Source organism: Gymnodraco acuticeps, unplaced genomic scaffold, assembly GCF_902827175.1.
Source record: "Gymnodraco acuticeps unplaced genomic scaffold, fGymAcu1.1, whole genome shotgun sequence".
Taxonomy (NCBI): Eukaryota; Metazoa; Chordata; class Actinopteri; order Perciformes; family Bathydraconidae; genus Gymnodraco; species Gymnodraco acuticeps.
This window is the reverse complement of record NW_022990772.1, coordinates 2,076,048-2,095,971: the sequence shown is the minus strand read 5'-3', so window position 1 is coordinate 2,095,971 and position 19,924 is coordinate 2,076,048. Positions and strand designations below refer to the sequence as shown.

Genomic DNA, 19,924 nt, shown 5'->3' with positions numbered 1-19,924 from the left:
TGCTCCAAAATTGGCATTCCTGGGTCATAATTCCTCAGGAGGCTGTGATATTCAACATGCCACAGCTTGTGCAGGTTGGTGAGTGACATCTAACACACACTGGGAATCAGCGACTCCAATAAAAGTCACAAATATCTCTTTCTCTCTGTTTGCCCTTTCAAGAATCGTGTAAGTGCTATCATAAATAAGGCAGAGGAAAACCTTGTAATAAAGTGTCTGCTTCATGTGGTGCTCATCCTACTCTCAGAGTCACAGGTGGAGAACTTCAAGAGGCACAGAAAAATACTTGGAGTAGGTGTGTATGATCCAGTGCCAGGAGGGGGGAACCTTCTAAAACAATCAGTCACAATCTGATAGCTATTAGACATCAAAGGCAGAAAGTACAAGCACTTTTAAAAAATGTGAATGTGTGCAAATAATGCTGCATGGATTATTAGTGAAGTGGTTTTAGCATCATTATTCTCTTCAAAGCACGACATTTGCAAAAGGAGTTTTCTACAGTTTCAAAGCCTCTCCTGTCAAAGCTAACTAAAGGGTATCATTAGTTAAAATATGTATGGTAACATATGGCTGAAGAAAACCTACAGTTGACCTCCTGTAAAGCAGAAAATGGGCCTCGCCTGTTGTGTTAACAGGAAGCAATTACTTATATAAGTAAGTCAATGCGGCTCCAGCAAGGTCTTTAAATTGGATACACCATCTAATGTTACACAGTGCAGTTCAAGTCTATAACCTGGAGACACAGCGGGCTCCTTGCAGTCAACACAATGGGTTGGGGGTATCAGTGACCACAGTGCTAATGTAGCAGCAGAGCCCCTTCTGTAAGCCTGCAGCCCGCACCGAGGGGAAAACAGCGGCCACAGATGTTTGTCATCTACTCAAACAAAGACAACCAAAGTTTCCCTCCTCTTCTGCTTCAGTTCACTGCACTATTTCTCTCCCTCTCCAAACAAAGATAGTGTCTTACCCCGTTAAAGATAATTATAATGGGCTGCAGGTGACAAAGTGTGCAGCAATCATGGTTCAATCTCAGCGACAGATACAATCCCAGGACTTTCTGCTATTTCCTGTTTGTTTGTGTTGGTGTTAGTCATGCTGCTCACCTGTACTCCGGTGGGTCTGGCTGTGTGAGGCATCGAGTGTGTGTACTGCCCCTTTTCAGTTCCTACGACTCTGCACACACCTCCCCTTTTACCTCTCTCTCTCTCCCTCTCTCTGTCTCTCTCCAAATTGAAGCAGACGAAGGATGGGGGTGGGAGGGGGTCAGTTGGAACACAGAAGGCTCTTTGTCTGGGATCTTTCCATATGGTTTCCTTCAAGCCTGCATACTGAACACATTATGCTATAATATATTTTCATATTCAACACAGGGATGTTGAGGGACCAGTGAGCCCCTCTCGCCCCCCCACCCCTTTCTTTTCCTTTCTTGACCCATTTTTCCCGCCATGCACACCGGGCAGAGAAATCCAAATAAAGAGTGAAAACTATGCGAGAAAAAATTCCTGCTAAACCCACAGAGTGTGTTGATGCTGTCGATGGTTGCTTTGAAATGATAGAAGTCGAGACTTGAAACATAAAATAGAGAGTTTGCGCCATGTGTTGCTCAAGACTCGACCCTTGGACCATAGCATTCATATTTGTTACATTACACACATTTGTGTACACACATTTGGGCTTGTATGCAGGGATGTTAATCCTGAAATTATAATGCTTGCTGATATCTGTCCTGATCTCCAGAAGATCGTCGTCCAAAACTATTTCAGTAAAATCTGGTTCAATGTAATAGTGTCAGAGGGTTTAAATCATTCGATCTTTAAGTGTGTGTAACTGCAGTTTTCTGCAGAGAAGCTTTAAAAAAACTTGTGAAAATCTATCCTTTTGAATACTGAAGGCGGGATGAAGACTGGCACTGGGTAGTAGATCTGCAGTTGAGTCATATGGTGGAAAATAAAATCCATCTTGAATGGCTGCCAAGATTGAAGAGTAACATCTTAATCTTCTTTAAGACATAGGATAAGCTTACTTTATTTAATGGTGCAGTTACTCTTCTTGTGGTTCACCACTTTTCAAACAGATGTTCACATGCAAAGCTTCCAAATATGCTACATTTTTATAGAAATGTTGTTTTTAAGACTGCCTGTATTTTTTATTTAATTTAAATCGAGATAATACACCCGAAAAAAAGCTTTTTATTGATACAAAACTCGACCCAAAGCCGTCTGAATTTCTGACATGTCATTCCCAGCAGCCTCCGCGCGCGTGACGTCATTGTGGTCAAACAGTCTCTGGGCCAAATATCCCGACTCGGCAGTCTCGTGCGCTGTTCACATGTCAGCGGTGTTTTTCGCTCATGACTGGTGCAGAAAACTCTGAATTATATCCGCGAAATCACGCAAAACATGGGTTATTGTTGTGCTTTCGGATGTTCGAACGGTGCGGGATCTGGGAGAATTTTTCATTAATTTCCCCAAGACAAAATCATCCGCCGAAACTGGATTATTTTAGTGAATCGTGTTGGCTGGCAGCCGACAAAATGGAGCAAGTTGTGCTCTGACCACTTCGCGTCTGATGCATACGATGTTGATCCTGCCATCGTCAAGTCTGTTGGTGGAGAAGCATTTAAAGTACATCGGAGGCTGAAACCCGGAGCCGTCCCCTCCATATTTGAGCACAAAAAACAACCGAAAGAGCCGGGCAATGCAGAAACGCCAAAGAATTGAGGTAAACAGATTTTGATTTGATTTCAAAGCGCACAGAGCGGACAGCAGATAACGGAATTGCAGTTTTATTGTTTATAGATTATCAGAACATTTCAAAGGGGACACAGCCCCATTGGATATTAACCTATGGATTAACTACATCATCGTTTTAATGCCATTTTAGACCAGACAAAGAGGAAGGTAAGCCTAGCTCATGTTAGTACCTAGCGCCACTTGTTTTGATGTACGTTTTTGTTGATAACCTCGCGAGTTTGTATCTTTCAGTGTTGAGGTGGGCACCGTTAGATTCTGTGTCTTTACGATCATAAACAATGTGTTGGATGTGGAGCTAGGATAAGTAATAAGGGAGCTAGGAGTGATTTTCGGTGCAGTAATAGGTTAGCATTTTTCGCTCGGGGCTAATTCAGAGACTCACTGTTAGCATTGTGTTTTGTTTTTTTAAATAAATGAAAAAGATCAGTTAAATGAGTTTTTTCCCGTATGGATATTACATATTAAGGTTCCTTAGACGTCGTTTCCTGTAAATGACGCGATTTCGGGTCCGTGGGGCCAAGAGGATAACAGAGTATGTTTTATTTTTTTTTCACAACAGTTGTATTTGGATGGAATGAATACCTATAGTGATAATTCAAAGTAATAAAATGATTTTTACAGTGAAAAAGTTCAAATGGAACTGATGGTTCCCAAATTACCCAGAGGTCGCCTGGACTTTATTTTTCTAAACCTCTCTAAAAAGGTCAAATTTCACTTGTTTTACATTCATCTTGATACAGGGTACTTATTATATGTTATAGTTTGGATTCCTAAAGCTTTTAGTCTATAGTCTACTCAGAATCAGACATGATAACGAAACTAAGTTGTACTATCGGCGGAAGCAGCTGTGAGCGATAAGCCAGGTGGAAATATGTTTGGCCACTCTGACGTCACACGACGCCATCTTGCGGAGACGAGCGGCCGAGAAATAAATCGTCGGACTTGGTGTTGGGGGTTGAACAAAATAAATATTGCGCATTGCCAGACGCATATTATCTCCGATTTTAATACTGCAATATCTTCGATAGTGTTGTAGCTATATGATTTCGATTTTACTGGCAATTATAAAAAAATCTTTGCATTTGATCTTTAAGTAATGTTCAGCCCTGCCTCTTCTCCTCCTTCAACACTCCTTTCTCCTTGCTCGCACTCCCCCTCTTTTTTTTATCATTTTCTCCTCTTTCCTCACAAATCTGTCAGACCAGATCGATTTTCCTTCTCCTTATCTCCATATTTTCTTTCTTTATAGTCCCACTTTAGGCTACTTATTCCTATTTACCCCTTCAATCTCCCTCACAATTCCTGTGTGCTCTCTCCTTTGCCCCTGACATGTTTATATGTGTAAGACCCCATGCAGCTGGGAGAGCAGCCATTAGCCGCTGCGTCTATCTTTCTTTCTTCTCTTTCTCTGCCTTTTCTAGCGGCCTGCACTCTTCTGGCGTGACTCTCTGAGGGGCAGCTGTGTGTGTGGGAGAGCAGGGAGCTGAGGGGAAATGTTAGCTCACATTCCTACAGAAGAAGAGGGGCTTTTGCTGCAAGAGAGCGTCGTGGAATTTCCTAAGTGATCTGGTTTGCATTCCCTCTCAAGTCGAATCCATCTACAGAAGTTATTAGAGCGGGTTTGCTATGGGCCGAGGCCTGAATTGATTAGAATCACACACACACAGCCCCTCTCTGCTTCATGCTCACCATACCACCCCTCAGCTCATCCCTGTGGATGTAATGGGATACAGCCATGGGGCTGTTCAAAGGCACAGCTTTAGTATAAACACAGAGGAAGGCAGAGAGAAAAAGAACACACATTCACCATGCTTGCGGATGTTTTGATGGGTAGATGTTCCTCAATGATAATGAGCCGATTTCTATTGGCGCAACTCAGTCAAGATCACGTCTCATATTGTGCACTACTGCACCGAATGGGTTGATTTCCAATATTCTGGGATACGGTTTGTGTGGAGAACTAATTCACTTAAAGGCACACTCATGTTTCAGCCTCTGTTTATTTTCATCCAGACATCTGTGTTTCTCATAAACTACCTCAGAGAGTGTTGTGGTCTGAAACAACGATGAATAAAGCCTGGCAGAATGAGGGTGTGGCCGCTTGTGGTTTGATGATGAATACTACTGTGAGGCTTCATTAGAAAGAGAAGTACAACTGACTAATTCCCACTGCTGGAAAGTAACTGGTACATTTACTCAAGTACTGTACTTTAATACAGTTTTGAGTTGAGTTCGATGTCTGTTATGATATTTTATACTTCTACACTTATAATAATAATAATAACAACAACTACTATAACAATAATAATAATAATATTAACCTTGTCGATTCATATTACTAAAAACAAATATAACCACCAGCTTTAACATTAAAGTCGAGTACACAATAATACATTTTAAGTACTTTTACTTGAAGTATTTAGGAATATTTTTATGCTAAAACTTTTGTAATGTTGTTATTGCATGACTTTTACTGCCTTAACTTAAGTACAACATCTGAGGGTGTCAGCCACCTCTGTTAGTTTCTGGCTTGGATGCCAGACTGGCGCCTGCTAATATATTCAAACTCCCCAAATCCAATATACACTAAATATACTTCATGGCAGAAGTCCCACTACGACATAGTTTAGTGGTCTAAATTGCTTCCACAGACTGGGCAGGGCATCTGAGATGCTTGTGGACCCTGGAGTCCTTTTTGTTGTTGTTTGTGTGCATCTATATGTGTGAGTGCGTTCATTTATGAACTGTATGCTCGTGCCAGTACCCACAGCAGCATAAGCATGGTGGGAGCTCCTATGCACTAATACACAGACTGAGACAGAGCCCAAACCACAATCAGCTGGCTCTGCAGTCCGTCTGTCTGGGTAATGTTGAAACACTAGCCAAGAGTGCTATTTACACATAACAAAACATCTAAATCAGCTAAATGGCAGCATCACCACTCTCCTAATAATGTTCCTGGTAACAATGCTGCTCAGACGTGAGGAAATTAGAACCAACAATGAACCTCCCAGGCTTGCACTGGACACAATCACTGTTTCCTTCACTGCCAGCGCATCTGGTTCTGATTTGTAATGTTTTAATGTAATAAATTCCTGGTTCTGATTCACTTTAAAATCACACTCATCAATGTTCACATGGCTCCGGCAGCCAAATCAAACAAACAAACACAGGATGTTGCAAAAAAAGGGAGTTTGGTTGATTATGTCTAAGTTTGTTAGTGGAAGACCTAACTGCCCTTGTTATTCTTTGATCCAATTATGTAAAATGTACTGCTAAAAAACATTTATGTCTCATTCTAAAAGCTAAATTAGGGTCTGCTGAGTGAAAATACATTAATATAAAAGGTCATCACAGATCAGTGATTTAGGTGTGAGCACGGTACACAACATAACGCCTTTCACATACAGTTCAGGCTGTAATCTGTACAGGACATTACTTAATTCAATGGAACGTCAAGCAACATATTAACTCCTCATTCATCAGATTGAAATGTTAAGTGTTGGAGAATAAGGGGAAATGGGTGGGAACCTATACACACATGTAACCTATCACTTTGCTGCAGCCAGGCTTTATCTTATCTACGCTGCATATTTCCAGTTAATTCGGTTAAAGCAGCCAAATAATGTCAGTCTTTGATATGCAGCATATGGATAAATACATCCCGTCTGATTCTGTTTGGTTCTGCCCGTTTCCATCTAAATGCCTTTCTGCTTAGCAGCCGGGCCTCTCTGGGACAGGAACAAGGCAGGAATTATTCTCCTAACAAGAAGCTCACTCTTTGTTTGGATCAACGCCGTGCAGAATCTAATCAACATTTACCAGGAGACAAAAACAAAGCGCCAAACACTGATCTGGTTCACTGCCACACTAAGGACTTAATCTGTGTCACACAATGCAAGGCCCAGACAACATATTTAGTCGTCTTGCCTCCTGCAAATGACATTAGTGCATGAGCCCAAAATATCTGCAGCAGTCATTGTGAATGTGTAATGTAGTGAAATGCCAGGATATCAGAGGCCTCAGCTTGTGGGTTGTGTGAGTAAGAGAGAGGGAAAGCGTCAAAGAAAAGACAAAGTAAAAGGGAAGGTGAGAGAAACATTCTTTAATGATCCTATTTTTGCCTTCAGCTTTTTATAGGTTCATTATAAAAAGTATGTTATTGTAAATTCGCACATCACTAAATTAAAATGAGCTGCACCACAAAAGCTAGCTTTTCATAGAGATTAGTTGTTGTACATTTTTACACAAACTTCTGAAACTGTACTAACTGGACTTCGGGTTATCAAAGTTAGCTTATTTCTTGTTTGTAATGAAGAGTAAAATAGGTACAATGAAATATGGTCAACATAGTTGGATTGAAACTTGATGAAATCTACTGTTTGATATTGTATTAAACTTCTGATGCCACATTAAATGAATGTTGAAGTAAGTAGCATCCATCATGTTGCTACACATTTAAGCAAATATATAGAACAACTTTTACGTTTTCCCTCTTTTTTGACCTGTACTGATTTCCTATTGTAAGATCTTTTGGGAATGTTCCCTTTATATTATAGAACAGCGGAAGATAGAAAGGAAAAGGAGACAGAGAGGATGACTTGCTGCGAAGGGACACCTGTCCGATTTTTCCTGGGTTCCTGCTGTAAGGACTTTGCCTTTCTACATGAGCAGCACTTAATAGGGAATCTACTGTACGTGTCACAAAACCTGACATGAACAATTTGGACTGTTAACGGAGATGATGGGTCAGTGGACAATTACTGTGATGCTGCTGATCATAATGTTATCACAAGCCATGTCGACTGTTCCAGACGTGTTGACTAAGCAATAATCCCCATCAGAAGTATCTCACGATGTATCTGTGCGGTTACAGTACCAGGTACCCCCCTCTGCATTTGGTCTGGAAGAAATTCAACTCAATCCATCATACCATCAGGGCTCTGCATGGCCTTCTCACTTTTTTACTCTCTGAATTAAGAAACTAGGTTAGATTTTTTTTTCCATTCTGTGGGCTCATATTTATTCTCAAGACACTAGAGGCTTTGTATGTTAGTCTCGTTCAACATTTCCCTGGGAAAATAAGCCACGGGAGAAGGTTTCAAACCATGACCTGGGAATAAATTACTGTAACAAGCTTTCCCCAGTTAATGTACAAATAATGCAGCTGGACAAACATTCATGTTAAATTATGTTGTTTATAGTGAGCCATATACTTTTGAATGTTTTTATTCATAATGTAAAAAAAATTCACAGGGCTTATTCAGAGAGGAATGTCACCAAAGAGCAAAAGCAGGCGCTCATGTGTCATGTCAGTTGCCAGGTAATGACTAAAGGTTTGCCAAAAGGTGAGTCAGGCTGTAATAGGTGTTCCTGCTGTTCACGTCTGAGCAGAATCTCCATGGTATGCTCTGCTCATCACTGTCACTCGGCGGTTTAATGGTCTTTCACTGGCCTGCAGTGGATCCCATTACTTTGAGCCCATTGCAGATACTGGCAAGGACATGAATTTTCCATTAAGGAGAAAGTGGTAAAAGAGTCCATGGAGGCCAATGGACGGGTCATGGGGAAGCTGTTTCATCAGAGGCTGCAGATCGTCATTTATCCTCTTTGGAAAGGCTCGAAAGACCACAGGCGGCATGCTGTATCTAAAGAGGACTGCATCCTAGAAGAATCATACCTAATAATGAGCGGCATCATCTCACACCTCTCTCTCTCAAAAGCTTCTCACTTCCTTCATGAACAGTGTGGAATAATAACAACTGTTTTTGTTCAGCCCTGCCATCAGAAAAGGTGTGAATTCCACAAGGCTTGACAAGAGGTGTTGCAACAACCAGCACACATGTTAAGCCTATTTAATAAGATTTTACATTATGCTTTGAATATATGAACAATTGTACATCTGGACATATCATTTCAGGATGAAAATCTAGTAAGTGTCAAGAAACTTACCCACAAGCAGTTGGAGCTTGGTGACTCTTTTTATGGCTCTCAGAGATTGGCCTGTTTCACCACAGTGATTTACTCAACAGTGGTTTGTGTCAGTAAAAGAGATTAGAAATCCCCAATTCAATCCCAGGAAAGAATGTACTCTTCAGTCAGTGTGTGTGTGTGTGCGTGCGTGTGTGAATAATAGAGTGAAAATGGGTAGTCATGCTCACTTTCATCCTGTGCCCCAGGATGATAATGATGTTCTGTTTCCATCCCACACTCTATGAACTGGTCTGATTGGACAGGTCATTATTCTGTGATGGCAGTAAAATACGGTTGTAATGATTTTACTGAAGGCAAGGCACTTTTATTTGTATTGCACCTTTTAACATGCTGTTTTAAAGAATCCGAGTGTTCAATATAAATGTTTGTGTTGTCAGCATACAGTACTAAGCAGCAGATATTTACTTTTTTTCCATGACGTAAATTAGTGGGATCATGCTGATGTTGAACAGAGGAGACCAGAGAACCGTTTAGCACAGTATCAAAAAGCCCAGCTTTCCAGTCTGGTTATATATGTGGTCAACCATATCGAATACAGCACCTAATAATAACAAGACGTGATTCAAGACCTCAGAGCAGTTCTGGTACATAAACTCACAGGAAAACAACACATGTGTTTAGGGCAAAGAGTGTTTTAGGCTGTTGTAAACAGTCTTTTAAATGATTCAGTTAAAAATAGAGGGTTTGTTGGGTGCTTGTAATTGTTTATTAGTGAGATTGTTCTTTAAAGAGTGGCTTAATAACTGCACTTTTTAGGTCCTGTGGAAAATCGAGGATTTCAAGGATGATCTGATGTAATGCACCCATATTTTGTGTGGTCCCCCACACAAGTTTAGTCAGTAGTTAAAACCACCAACAATAGCTCCACAGGTCTAGGTCAATGTAGAGGTTACACAGCAGTTTGGCAAGTCATCAAAAAAGTGTAAAGTATTTAGTTGGCCTGTAGATATTTTGGAATGTAGCCCGGCCTTATCAAATATGATATCATATTTAATTAAATGTGCAGAAATAGCTAAGGGCATCTCATACATTCTACTGTACACACGAATGAGAACATGAATTCCATACGAAGAGCCTGATAAGGAAACATTTTAGGGACCTTGCTGGTCTTATCAGTCTCGTCAGTACAGGATAAGAGAGAGCTGTCCTCTCTTTTTGTCGTGTTCGTTATCAGGGAGGTTGGTGTTACAGAGTGTACTTGGTTGGGGTGGCAGTGACCGTAGATGAATGTAATAACAGTGTTAACCAGCACTACTCTTTAATCGAATCTCAAAAGGGGAGAGTGAAGGGAGGGGAAATTATAAGACCGATACATGATCTGGTTATCAACATGCTGATATTAAGGTGGTGGCGTTTCTTTTTCAGTGGAGCACAGAGGCTTCTGTATGTCAGCGTGCATCATACCCAGCCTGGCCAATAGATATCACAGTAATATTGCCATGGGTAACTTTGGTCTCAGTCAATGCCCATTTTCAGTTTTCCGCTAGTTGTCCGGATAAAACTTGGTTGAGTTAAATCCAGTTGCCCTTGTGGGAATACAGTTGTGCACTTTTCTCTAGGTTAAGCACCTGGATTATCCCAGCAGATTTCACAGACTCTTGGGAAAGTTATGTTATCACTTGAAGAAATATTTCACAAGACTTTTGTTTTGGTTAAAAGACAATTAAAAAATAAGATAATAAAGGCCAAATTGGTCATAAATTATCTTTTCAATGATTAAGTTGTTAAAGAAAACGTCCTACAATGGTTTGTATTTTGTAAAACAAAAACGAAAAAGTAGAGATAACTGAGTCCGAACTGTACATGAAGTGTATACCTAAACATAACTTTGAGATGTTGTTCAATTGATTTTTTCACAACCTTAATATCTTACAATCAAACACAATCACATTTTAAATTAATTATAAGGGGTAGAAAAAGTGTACAGTTAAATGTGATTGGAAAAAGAGGCTACTACGGTATGAATGAGAGTATCCCGGCAGCTGGACAGACTTATACATCCCCTGCAGAGGAGGGATATATTGAAACCATGGTGATTACTCTGGCTTCTATCTGTTGGTTTATGGTCTATTATTTAATCCCAGAATTATTATCAGCTTAAACTGTTTTATTAGCTGGCAGCTTTATATGCCTCAGTGTTCTGAGAGGCGATGTTACTGTCGGCTCGTCCTGAGAGGACTGCTGTGGTGTTCAGTGTCCTCTCTGAACTCCTGTTGATGCCATTCACAGCTCAGTGCTCATGTAAACACTGATGGCAGGGTACATTTGATACAGATCCTTATTGATTTCACTCTGCACTAGTACACACTTGAAGAAGTTTGCTTATGTACGAAAAACTGACTTTTAGGAATTTACCATTTCCATACTGTATTCACGGTTGTTCTCTTGTATTCAACAGCATTCAATATAGCGCTTATAAATCACTCTAGAACCAAAGCCAAGGCAAACCAAAGTATGTCTTACACTACTTCCTGGAAAGAGTACATAACAATGTTCTGAACATTGTTGTGTAAAAAGATTTAAAGCCCATAAACAACAGCTAAGTCTTGAGCCAAGTCTGACAGTGTTGAGTTGAGTCTGACAATTCAGTATCACAGGATAAACCTCCAAGGAAAACAACTTTTTCACTTCATTTGATGTAGTGTACCTACTATAATAATTGCTGAGGATTGAGAACATGAAAACATTGCTAAAAAATAAATATGGTAACAAACACAGTCAGAAATCACAGGGGTAGCAGGTAATGGAGCATCTGTAAGATTGTCTGGTCGCCAGTTGGAGCCATTTATATCCTCAGATCTCAGCAATTACCTTGGTCTGTACAGTGTTGTCATTACTGATAAAGCCAGTGTGAATCACAACTGCTACAGCAACAGGCATTTCCGGCTAGGCTATAAAAACAAGCCCTGTCTGTTGCAGGCGACAATTTGCACTTTTTTTGTAGATTAAGCAATTCATACCAATATGTTACATTACATTCACTTGTTAGACACTTTTATCCAAAGCGACTTACATACTCAATACTGTGGGCAATCCCCACAGGAGGAATTTGGGGTGAAGTGTCTCAGGGACACAACGACATGCTGACTGCAGTGGGACTCGAACTTGCTATCCTCTGATTCGAAGATCAGCGCACTACACCACTGAGCCACAGCCTCCAGTTAAGAACCACTAAAGTGTTGTCCTGAAACAGTCCCAGAAGGATTTAAGAACACTAGTCTCTGTATTTTATCCTTCCAACTTTTCTGTTTTCTGGTGCGTAATGACAATTACATCCTCACAGGGACGGTTGTATTTTTAACAAAGCAAGAGAAAGAGAAGTAACAAAGCCACTGAAGCTCTTTCTCAATTCCCGTCCATCAATTGGGGCTGTTAATGACACGTATTTCCTGAAATTGCTCACTTGGGAAACTGAAAACCAGACGGGACTGAAAACATTCTTTTATACCACAGATGGGTGATTCAGTCTATCAAAGCACAAAAGGGGGTGTGGAGGAACATTTCCCCTTTTAACTTGGTAGACAAAATTCCCTTATGAGCTGTTAGACTATGTTAGATTTAGGTGACTGGAGCTTCACTCTACACTCTCTACATGTGTGTGAATACACCTTTACCAGAACTGTAAAAATCCGCCTCAGGTGTATTCAGCCTGCTGAGTCTTACTGACAGCAGACATCGTCTCAACCGGATGTCTGGAGAAGACGCTGCTGCGCTGACATCATTGACTCTTCCCATAAATACCAAACCCTCCATCATGTCCGCTCCTGCACATGACCCCTGACAGGCACTTAGCAAGGCAGGACAATGTGGAATCAATAGCCAAATTATTCACACAGCGTGCAGAGGAAGTGTCTTTTCTAATTTAAAGTAAACTAATTTGTTATTGTAAAGAGGAGGCTACACCTTAGGCCATTCAAGTTGTTTATCCATAACTGCCTGTGAATGCCGGTTAGTCTAAACCCCATCTGCTCAACATATGGGTTCGGGTAGGAAACTATGTTTCGCTATTTACAAAGACCAATTAAGTAGACGTGTTTTTTCAGCAGATACCATTTTTATGGAAAAACTATCCATGCCTCAAGAAAACCCCTCGACCAATGTTATAAGCCACCCACCTGGATGATGATACCGCGGGCTAAATAAAAACAGACATCAAACGCTCTTTTTTTAGGCATCCCACACAAGCGTTTGCAATGCACGACTGAGGAAGACATATAGTTCATGCACACCGTCAAGTACCCATAACCTCTCCTGTGTGGATGCCATAGCCTGAAGCTCTCTTGATTATAGCTTTTCCAGTCAAAAGCAGGCATTCCAGACAGCAGCAATGAGTGTGTTGTAAATAGACAAAACCTGCTTCGACAGGCTTACTACATGGTGTCTTATTTTTGAAACAGTATATTTTCACTTAGGTACTTACTTACTTTTGAATTATTACTCTTAAACCACAGATGTTCTCATATGAACCAATGGAGTTGGGAGAAAAGTGTGTAATTTTGCTGCTTTCCCATCTCTCTTTTTGCAAAGAGTAGTTTTATGGGAGTTAAAGTGAAAGTCGTCACAGCTCTGCGGTTCGTCTGTCTGTGAGAGTCAGATGGATGCAAATGAAGCTTCAGAAACAGTTAAAGTCACCACAGAAGAGAGCTACCCCATGAACCGCCACATGAGTGACAAATTAGATATACAATACTTTGGCACGTCAGTTTGTGAGGCTGTCGGTCTGATGTTGCATATGATATGTGTTTAATGTCTGTGGCAACATTTGATTTTGAGCACATGAGCGAGCATGCACCCTGTGTATGCCATTCTGTGTGTGACTGTGTTTAGTCTACAGGCAGAGGAAAGGAGCTTGTGGTCTGACAAATACAAATAGCTGAGCCTGTGAACGCGTATCAGCACATTACATCATCACTTCCATTTTCTTGCTGTCGCCTAACTGATGGTCAAACGTTCTCTGGGCATGCTCAGGCACTGACATGTATAATAAGTAGGATGCATGATTGGAAAACAGAGGTGAGTGAGAGAAAGACAAAGCGAGGTTGGGTGCAGTGGGTGAGTAGATAGGCACTAAGCCATTGTGACAGGATAGAGCAAGCTACTGTGGTATTACCAGAGTGTTAAGAACATGTGCAGCATCAGCGCTAAAAAACCGCTGAGCAACAGTGAATGTTTCTTTTGTGAAGAGAAAATCATTACATTGAAAATATAAGACGCTCTTGGGAGTGACAAAGAATGTTAAAAATAAGCTGTGACTGCAGTTGGTTAATATCAGTCAAAACTTAACTAAAAGGACAGTAATATTTGTACTTTATTGCTTACTAAAGTACAGACAATATATCATCATGCAATTTAATCTTTTGTTATCTAAATTGTATTAATTTTTAACATTGTCCTAAAGGAAATCGACTGAAGCCAAAAACATTGCTGATGAGTGTGGGAAGTGAACTAAAATAGTAAAATTGTAAGCAATAAAACAATGAAGTTCCAAGGTTCTGTGGAGTTAAAAGGAAAAGCTTGATTATTATTTTCTGTGGACTCGTCACTACAAGCGACCACATCACATTATACATATTCTTTTGTTTCATTGTTAACTATGGCCGCTTTAAATACCAAGCTATATTAGGAAAATGTATTTTCGTGGCTGATAACATAAATATGTGAGAAGACTGTTGTTCCAGCCACTATAAAAAAAAAGCCTATCCATGTTTCAAAAGCAATTTTCTCCTTAGCCCCATAATGTACAACACCTCGTAACATTTCATTTAACACTATCATATGACCGTGTTCCCAGAAGAGGTAAGAACAACTCGAGGTAAACAGTGAGCTTGTTTGTTGGCTCTGAAGTCAAGGGGTGTAATTTGTTACTGTCGTTAGAATGTTATCACAGTTCCTGTAGTGCCATTTCTCTTTGCCTTTGCTCACTAACATTTCCCGCCATATTCCTTTGATTAGGGGCACATCTGACTCCCATTAAAACTTCCACAAGCAGATCCAGGGGCTGCCTCGGAGCTGGATGGAAAGTTGGTTTTTTTCTTCCTTTACTTTTTTTTTCATGCAACCAGCAGCCAAATCATGCTTCAGGAAAGAGAGCAGTATCTGCCTCACAGAGAGCATTTCAGTTTAGGGAATAAAGTGTCAATGCAACCGTTTCCTCATTAACACTCTCCAATTTTTGTGACACACTCCAGGCCTTTATTACTTAGAGTTGAACTTACCATCAAAGCAGAGCAACTAAATGTTTTTTTAGCAGTTTAATCAACACCATATACGGGTATGGTTTTGAAAGATGTTGGATAAGTGCTGTGTGCCTTTGGCCGCACAATAAAGTCCTCCGCCAAATGCCATTCAAAGCCTGGGAATCAGATTTAAATGAATTACAGTTGCATATACATTTCCAACTGCTAAATTAGAAAGTAAAAAGAAAAGCAAAGGAAATGTTTTTGACAGCAGTGGACATGCTGACCGTGGCACAACCAAAGGCCATAAAATCAGCCAGGGATAAAGAAGAGCTGCAGCCGAATGGGCCGCTGCCTGGCAATGACATTAGGAAGTGATATGACTAATCCACAGATTCCAGGGAGGAAATGACACACTGTGGAAAGCCTCAGAGGCCTTGAATCCCACAGAATACCAGGCGGAGTCCACCCCTGAAGGAGAGGAAGTTATTTCAACAAACTGGGCATTTATTCTGAATTCAGTGTAACTGTCCCTTTGGCCAGTTTGTCACTGACAGCAGTGCTAAGTGTAACACAAGAGATGAATTCTGATTAACTGGAAAAGACAAGGAGACGACACATCATGACAGCTCTGTGACACTGCTCCATCCCTCTATGCTCTGTTAGCAGCTTTTCCGCTGTATGGTATGGCAGGTCAGAGACAGAGCACACTAGGCAGAAGGTCCATGATCGATTTCGTTATCGTATCATCGGACCTGAGGCCGTATGTTTTGGACACTCGGGTAAAGAGAGGGGCGGAGTTGTCAACTGATCACCATCTGGTGGTGAGTTGGATCGAGTGGCGGGGGAAGCCTCTGGATAGACCTGGTAAGCCCAAACGTGTAGTTCGGGTGAACTGGGAACATCTGGAGGAGGCCCAAGTTCAGGAGGCCTTCAACTCACACCTCCGGCGGAGCTTTTCGGGCATTCCTGTGGAGGTTGGGGACATTGAACCAGAGTGGTCGGTGTTCAAAGCCTCTATTGCCGAAGCCGCGGCGGGGAGCTGTGGTCTCAAGGTCTTAGGTGCCTCAAGGGGCGGTAACCCTCGAACCTCCTGGTGGACACCGGTGGTCAGGGAAGTCGTCCGACTGAAGAAGGAGGCCTTCAGGGATTTGTTATCCCGGGGGACTGCCGAGGCAGTTGCAAGGTACCGACAGGCCCGAAGGGCAGCAGCCTCAGACGTGGCCGAGGCAAAGCAGCGGGTGTGAGAGAAGTTCGGAGAAGACATGGAAAAGGACTTTCGGGCGGCACCAAAGTTGTTCTGGAAAACTGTCCGACACCTCAGGAGGGGGAAGCAGGGAACCATCCAAGCTGTGTACAGTAAGGATAGGACGTTGTTGACCTCAACTGATGGAGTGTTAGGGTGTTGGAAGGAACACTTTGAGGAACTCCTGAACCCGACAACTCCGCCCTCTATGTTAGAGGCAGAGCTGGAGTATGACGGGGGATCAACACCAATCTCCCGGGGGGAGGTCACTGAGATCGTCAAACAACTCCACATTGGCAAAGCCCCGGGGGTGGATGAGATCCGCCCAGAAATGCTGAAGGCTCTGGGTGTTGAGGGACTGTCATGGTTGACACGTCTCATCAACGTTGCGTGGAAGTAGGAAACAGTACCGAAGGAGTGGCAGACCGGGGTGGTGGTTCCCCTTTTCAAAAAAGGGGGATCAGAGGGTGTGTGCCAATTACAGAGGCATCACACTACTCAGCCTCCCCGGGAAAGTTTACTCTAAGGTACTCGATAGGAGGGTCAGGCCGATTGTCGAACCTCAGATTGAGGAGGAACAATGCGGATTCCGTCCTGGTCGTGGAACGATGGATCAGCTTTTTACTCTCGCAAGGATCTTGGAGGGGGCCTGGGAGTACGCTTATCCGGTCTACATGTGTTTTGTAGACTTGTAGAAGGCATATGACCGAGTTCCCAGGGAGTTACTGTGGGAGGTGCTGCGGGAGTATGGAGTGAGGGGGTCTCTACTCACTGGATCGGGTGTGAAGCGGCTGGGATGAGGATCAGCACCTCCAAATCTGAGGCCATGGTTCTCAGCAGGAAACCGATGGACTGTCCACTCCAAGTAGGGAATGAGTCCTTACCCCAAGTGAAGGAGTTCCAGTATCTCGGGGTCTTGTTCTCGAGTGAGGGAACAATGGAGCGTGAGATGGGCCGGAGAATCGGAGCGGTACTGCACCGTTGTGACGAAAAGGGAGCTGAGCCCGAAGGCAAAGCTCTCTGTCTACCGGGTCATTTTCGTTCCTACCCTCACCTATGGTCATGAAGGATGGGTCATGACCGAAAGAACGAGATTGCGGATACAATCGGCCGAGATGGGTTTTCTCCGCAGGGTGGCTGGTGTCTCCCTTAGGTATAAGGTGAGAAGTTCGGTCATCCGGGAGGGACTCGGAGTTGAACCGCTCCTCCTTCGCGTCGAAAGGAGCTAGTTGAGGTGGTTCGGGCACCTAGTAAGGATGCCACCTTGGCGCCTCCCTAGGGAGGTGTTCCAGGCACGTCCAGCTGGGAAGAGACCAAGGGGTAGACCTAGGACTAGGTGGAGGGATTATATCTCTTCGCTGGCATGGGAGCGCCTTGGGATCCCCCAGTCAGAGCTGGTTGATGTCGCCAGGGAAAGGAAAGTTTGGGGCTCTCTGCTGGAACTGCTACCCCCGCGACCCGACCACAGATAAGCGGGAGAAGATGGATGGATGGATGGTATGGCAGGTCTTTACTTAAAAACAGACAAGGCTGAGCCGGAGTTAAAACACTGCAGACCACCGATTGGTCAGAGAGAATTATCACTAGCATGTCACGGGATAACCTGAATAGACTTGCCATTTTAAATTCAGTACGGCTATTTTGGAGAATTGGCAGACTGCAAAACTACGCTAAGGATTTTCAGATGTTTCTGTATTTCGTTGCCCATGGTATTATTAACAGAACTGCATACAGCATGTAAGGCGGCAGCCAATTCATTCTTACCAGGGCTGATTAGTGCTGCATGAAGAAAAAATGGCTCGACTTGCAGTACAGAAATACCCAGATCTCTCCTAAACCTTCCAGCAATCTTCTGCATCAACGAATGTGAATAGAAGAAGGAAAATAAATCGTTGGCTATTTCACAACTATTAGCGCTCAAAGATTTGTATAAGGGCTATTCAAATTTACCTCAAAAAATGATATGCTGTTTAACTGAAACAACTTCCCCAATGTAAATCAATGAGGATGGAGAAGTATTTTTTGGTCCAATAGCATCCCGTAACTGACACAGAAGTTGTAATTTGACGGTTTGGCCAGAACGAACGTTTACGTTCCAGCCTACACTTTTTGGGAAAAACAAAACCACTGTAAACTTATAAAGTACGAGTGCATGAGTTTGACTCTATCATGTTGGTCTATTCGTTGGCCAGTCCTCCACTTTGGTTTCACACTGACTTCTATCAACCCCTGTGGATCGCCATGCAATTTGCAACCATGGTTCCCAGGTGATGTATCCTATTGGCCTTGGTGGTTCCAAGTAATTTGCATTTAGTGCAAATGTTCATGAATTGAATTATTTTGGTGAATCCTTAACTTTTCATTCACCCCCGTTATCAGGTCAACATTTCAGTCCGTCCAGTATTTCAGTTTATAATCAAAAACCATCAACAACTACTAAATTCCCATCAGCCTCAGCTGCACTATGGGCTAAGCATAAATTAGCTATGTTTGTATGCTAAACTGCTACATGGTGAACATGGTTAACATTACACAAGCTAAACAATAGTATGTTAGCATTGTTAATATCAGTACAATAGCATATTATGAAGTGAGCATGAAGTTCTACCGAACAACTGATATAAACTTTAAACTTACAAATGTGTATTACATGCTGATTCCAGTATTATTTACAACTGGCAACACATTTATTAGGCAATGTGGGAAAGGCTGTAAGACAACATGTAGCAAAATAAAGTTTACTGAAAATATTAGAAAATGTTGACAGAAAGATAAAACATGACTTTTTTGGTGTCTGGACAGCATTTTCTGAAGCGGCCTGGGGCTTTATTGCATACATTTACTGTAAACAATGAATATGCATCTTGCAAGCCTATTTGATATATCTGAACAGAAGTCTTGAAACATGTTGACTTCTCTCTTCACTGATCAAAGTGTGGAACACCATATACGATATATTACCATTCACGCTCTGTTTCATATTGGCTACCAACCCCTCTATATCACAGCAGATTCATGGCACTGACAGACCAGCTATTTCAGGTCAGCCACCCCTGCCACAACAGCCCAAGCGTGTTGTAATTTGATCCCGAAGCCAGGAATTAATTGTCAACTTTTTTGCCAGAAAACATAAATCAGTTGTCTGCTTCCTTTCAGTGTCAGCCCCCTTGTGCAAAACCAGAGGCAGACCGGCCTGTGAGCTTCTGACTATTGTAACACTAGGGTGGGCCATAACCAACCATGAAATCAGCCATTTAGGACGCTCAGACAACTAATATTATAAAGGGTAAAGCAAAGGTGAAGTCCAAAACCATCAAAACAAAACATGTACAGATGGGAAGTAGCAAGAATAAATGACCAATCTTGATATTATTTTCTCCAGTTATCAATCATTTTGATTAGATTTCATTTCAGTATACCAAAAATGAAAACAAGATGTCTGATAAGATCTGGACACATAACTAACAGTAACATATTTCTAATGAATCAGTTCGACATAATAATAATGCCCGACTGGTCGCTTGTTTTCATAAGTTCGTATTTCCTGCATGTCTGGCCCTTTTCTAGGATTAGCTAAGTGTTCGCGAGGTCCAAGTAAAACAAAGATGACGTTGGTAGCTCGAGCACTGCCCTAAACCACCATCCGATCTATCTGCTGATCTCAGCCTAGATCCTGTCCAGACAATGCCCGGCTTCCCCGTGCTGCACCAATCAAAACACATGCCATTATATGGCACCCGAGTGAGAGGCCTGGA

At 42.1% G+C, this 19,924-nt stretch overlaps 1 protein-coding gene across 3 annotated transcripts in view; it reads right to left on the bottom strand.

Moving 5' to 3' along the window:
* Positions 1-19,924, bottom strand: part of LOC117556990 (synaptopodin) — a 43,927-nt gene that overhangs the window by 16,725 nt on the left and 7,278 nt on the right. The window contains exon 1 of one of the 3 annotated variants that reach the window (XM_034232644.1): positions 1,104-1,217. The exons of 1 other annotated variant lie outside the window; for it this stretch is intronic. The gene's annotated coding sequence lies outside the window, so the exon portion shown is untranslated. One more of the 3 variants, XM_034232646.1, reaches the window with a different exon arrangement.